At 43.5% G+C, this 5,064-nt stretch overlaps 1 protein-coding gene across 3 annotated transcripts in view; it reads left to right on the forward strand.

Moving 5' to 3' along the window:
- The window catches only part of ITGB6 (integrin subunit beta 6), a 129,759-nt gene that overhangs the window by 31,831 nt on the left and 92,864 nt on the right, over nucleotides 1-5,064 (forward strand). The window lies entirely within an intron of this gene.

A 5,064-nucleotide genomic window follows, 5' to 3' on the forward strand; every position in this document is an offset into this window, starting at 1 on the left:
GCTCCTCTCCCATTCCACTGCACCCAGCCTCACCCACAGCACAGGCCACTTCAGACCTGACTCCTAGGGCTAGAAACTGGCAGTTTGAGAGGTCAGACTGTTTGCAATGTTCTGTTTGTTTTGTTTGAAGAAGGGCAGTCCAGCTATGGGGCTAAGCAAAACCACATTACCCTGGGATGGCTTTGTGCACAGAGGACCAAGATTTAAAGCCTCTGCTTTCTTCCCAAACAAACAGGCCAAGCACTGGGGTGCTCCAGGCAGAGCCCACTGCCTGCCCACTCATGCCAGGCCACCCCAGGCCACCCGCTGTCCACATCCTGTGCTTCATTTCTCTCTGCCAGAAGCTGCCAGGAGAAGCTGAATAGAGAGAACTTTCAGCCGAGGTTTTAAAGTGGTTCCTGGTTTAGCACGTCCTGACCTCATGACATGGTAGATGTGGCACTAGCAGTGGTCAATTGAGCCATCTCTCTGGTCCCGGGCCTGGCTGCACCAATGATGCCATCTGCACCACCTAACTCTCTGGACCTTCCACTCTGCACCCAGAAGACAGGGAAAAGAGCAGTCTCCTGAGTGATGACACACACCAAGACACACAGGAGAGAAAATCATGAGAGTGAGCAAGATAACAAGACTCAGAATATAGCAGAAATGAGACCAGTTATGACCAGTGCTCCTGAGTGAAGAGGGGGTCTGAATCCTGACTGGAATCCAATTATTATCAGCATGACATTGGGCAAGTTACTTAATCTCTCTTATACGAAGCCTCAGATACCTTACTTATGAAAAGGAAAGAATAACATTTACCTCACTGTACCAGTCTGGGTCCCAGCAGGAGACAGAAATGACACCAGTTCTTTCAACAGAAGGAATTAAATATAAAGGGTTGTTAACAGGGTACAAAGTTGTTAACTAGGCAACTGAAAGTGTAAAAAGACACAACTAAGGTATCACTGAGGTAGCAGCTGGGAGAGGTAGCAACCACCCTTGGGGCTGGGAGAAAAAAAAGGAAGGCTCTGGAATTATTAAAATTTAGAAACTTAAGAAGGGTTCCCACAGGGTCGGGACTCACGCCCCTGAGGAGAGCACTGCTGGGCTGGCACTGGGGTCTCTGAGCAGGCGTGACGAGCCTGGTTCTGTGAATGTTGATAAAACAGCAAACTGGATTCGACTATGCTGCTGGCATGAGCTCCGCGGCCAGGGCGAGGAGGAGACGTTGCTGGGGAGACACGAGAATAGGAAGCAGACAAGCAGCAGCAGGCCCCTTCTTCCTCCCACAGCCTTGCAGCCTCCCTCTGTGGCCCCTGTTGGCAGAGCCAAGCACGAATCAGCTGACAAAGCAGAAATGGGATTTGCACAGTCCCAGTTTCAGCATCGCAAAGCAGGGTATAGAGGGCTGGGTCAGGAGCTCAGCGACATTAACGTAACACATGGCCCATTCACAGTTAGGATTAAATGAAAAAAAAAAGTGTATAACATGCTTAGCACAGTGCCAGACACATAGTAGATGCTAAATAACTATTATCATCATCATCATCATCATCACCATCCTCCTCCTCATTATTATTATGATAGATTAGTGGCCTTGGCAATTAGACAGAAGATATGGCAGGCTCTGTGATGGGTTGATTGTGAGAGTGGAGATTAATTTCTGGATTCTTTTTTGGAAGGTTCACAGATTTAAAGTATAATGCAAAGGACAAACGTGCTATCAAATAGTAGGAAGTCTGTAAATTCGTCACATGAATTGGATCTCTAAAACATCCACCCACCTTCATTCCTGCAGCCCTGCACTAGGTCAGCTCCCCTTCACCGCTTCCTCAGATTCGTTAATTCCCTTCTCCCGCCTTTAGTCCGTGTAACTCACCGCCACAACTCCACTATGGTCTCCCTCCCGACTACTGTCATCTCATTACACTCCCATCACCTACAGATTAAAGGCCAAATTCCTGTGACTAACATTTAACACAGTCAGTGACCTGGTTTGGGAGTCGCAGAAATGCTACTTTCCATCGGATCTAGTGCCATCCTCCCCTTACTAGGGTTAAATTTAAAAAGTGAGGAGTGGGGAGGAAGTCAGTTGGGCCTAACACCTAAGGGATCTCCCTTCAAAAGGCCTAAAGTCAGCTCACATTCCGAGTGTCAAGAACAGGGTTAATGACCGCTTTGCATCCTCCCTGCCTCTAAACCTTTAATAAGGTCCTCACCACTGCTGAGGGAATGTCCTAATGCCCTGAACTCATGAGGTGCTGCTTTCCTCTTCCTCCTTAAATGAGCAACTCCCTTCTCTCTCTTTGTTCTCTTTACTGGAGTCTTCTTCTTTTACAGTTATCTGTATCAGTCAGCTAAGGCTGGAATAAGCTGTGATAACAAATAATTCCAAAATCTCAGTGGGTTACAATGACAATTTTTATTTCGTATACATGTGAGTATTGGCTCTGGATCAAAGGCAGGTCTAGCAGACTTCCTTTTCACTCCAGTATCTAGGCTTATGGAGCAGCTCCTCTGAGGAAAATTACTAGTTTCATGACAAAGGGAAAAGGGAAGTTAGTGGGACCTCGAAGTAGCTCTTAACGCTTCTGTTTGGAAGTAGCATGTACTATTTCCACCCACACTTCATTAGCCAAAGAAAGCTACATGGCTTCTGAGTTAAGGAGGATGAGATGTATGATATTCATTAGGTTAAGGGAACTGTAAGTCACGTGACCAAGCTTGATATCAGTGGTCATGAATGCATAAAATGAGTATCTTGATCAATAAGACAATCTAACGTATCATCCTAATCAAGGATCCTATCGCCTCACACCTGGATTATTAAATCCTTGGGGATGATGGATTCTAATTTAGTCTAGCCTCGAAGGAAAGGTTCCCATAGATTCTTTTGGATGTCTCTGCCTCCAGTGTATCCATATTGCATCAACAGTAGAGTAGTTGCCATGATGTTATTTCCTAAATGCTATTATCACCTTGTTCATAATGATAATATGTCGTTCCCTTGTTCAGAACCTTCAGCATCTCCTTATTGCCAATCAGTTCAAATCTAAATTCTGCAGCCTGTTGTTCAAGGCTTCCATCAACTGATCCTCCCTTTCAAGTCCTATTGCCTATTAGCCCCAACTCCTCAGATCCAGCCAGGGGTCATGCTTTTCTTCATAACTCCTCCAAGATTTTGATTGATGTTAACCTTTCCTTGTGCTTCTTCTTGGCTCCTCCCCCACTGTCATTTCCAACCGGTTTATGTCCTTCAATTTCTTTAAGAGTTGTCTCAAATCTCATCTTCAAAAATGTCCTTGAATAACTTTCCTACACTCCTACACTTCTCACAATTCAGAATTACAGCTCTATGCTCTTGTTTTTATTTTCTGCTTCTAGAATTATTGTGTATTGCTGTGGGAAAAGACCTTTGGGATTTTCTACCACACATATATACCACCTCCTTTGAATTTAGGTATGAGAAAATTGAGACCTAGGAAAAGAAAGAGAAGGAAAGTCATTAATTTATAGAGAGGTTAAGTTGGGAGGAGAATTGAGTCTTCTAACTCTTTGTTACTATTTTTTCCCCATATCAGTTTGCCTCTTTTAATTTATATCTATTTGTCTAGCTAGATGATAATCTACTTTAGAGTGGGGGTGCCTCATTATATTTTCTGTTATACAAGATCCTTAACATATATTATTTCTAATTCTAACAACAACCTTGCAAGGTAGCAATCATTCTTATTTTACCAATAAGAAGACTAAAGGTTAGATAAGCAAGTTAAAGACCCAAGGCCAAATAATCAATAAATCGCAAAGCCAGGGTTTATTGAATGTGTACTCTGTGCTTGAAATTGTGCTAGTTCTCACTGCAAAGAAATCAAAATATAATATATTTAAAAAATAAATGTCATGACTTCAACATAGTTCATAACAAATCCTTAATGAGTACTATATTCAGGGCTATGGAAATTCATGTAGGATAGGCATTGTGGCCAAAGTACTGGGAAGGAGATTGGACTAGAGTTTGGCAATTAAGGATGCACAGGATATGTATAATCTAAGCAGACATGGTGGGTGGGTATAGGCATTTCCAATGAAGATAAGGGAGTGAGCAGAAACTGATAAAAATGGATTGTTAGGAAATGAGGAAAAATTGTTTGGCAAAAGCCATAGTTTTTATAGGAGGGTCTAGCACAATAAATTATAGCAATGGGGCAAAGTTCTAGAAGGCTTTGAATGCTGGGTATTTGGTATGTATTCTGTAGGTTATGGAGAATCGTCCAAGATGGCTAACCTATAAAAGTAGTGTTTTAGCCAGTTGTGTTATTTGTGAGTAGAGGAAAATGAACTGGGAGAGGAGAGACTCCTTAAAGACCTCAGAAAGTGGATTAAAGATTACTTTAATCACCTACTCTTGAACTGAGAAGTCTGGCATGGGGGTGAGCAGGGTTGGAGGGTGATGGAAATCTTATTATTGGCACAAGAATTATTGCTGTTGTTTGTGGAAGTGGGAGTTGGAAAAGTGAAATGTAAATGTATTAAGTTGCTGTCCAAAAGCAGACAGTCCTGTTGTCCAGAAAAGATGTATGGAAGTTAAGGGTACAAACGCTAATCAAAATTTGAGATGGGGAGAGGGAGATTCTGAGAGAGTTAAAAAGCTTTATGCCCCCAATTCCATCCTACCTTTCACATGGTCTTCAGTGGTATGCTTCTTACATATGTTCTTTAATATTGTTCTTTTCTTTCATAAATTAACCCACAGTTTAGTGAGCATCCACAGGAGGCTAAATGTATGCTGCTTTTTTTTTTTTTTAAAGATTTTTATTGGGGAATTGGGGGGATGGGAACAGTGCTGGGGAATCAGGGGAAGAGGAACAGACAAGGTGCTGTCGTCTTGCTCTTCAGTCTAGTTGTGGAGGACGTTGCTTCACTGGCCCAAGTTGGCACCAATATCGTGCTCTTCCCGGGTGAGGCAGATCAGTCGCCGGCTTCTGGAGGCGGCTGCTGGCCGCTCACGCTGGCTGCTGGCTACACACGGTAGCCCATGGCAACCCCCTGCAGCAGGGACTGCAGCCTACGCTGTCGCCG

The sequence above is a fragment of the Hipposideros armiger genome, unplaced genomic scaffold (genome assembly GCF_001890085.2).
Source record: "Hipposideros armiger isolate ML-2016 unplaced genomic scaffold, ASM189008v1 scaffold_30, whole genome shotgun sequence".
Lineage (NCBI taxonomy): Eukaryota > Metazoa > Chordata > Mammalia > Chiroptera > Hipposideridae > Hipposideros > Hipposideros armiger.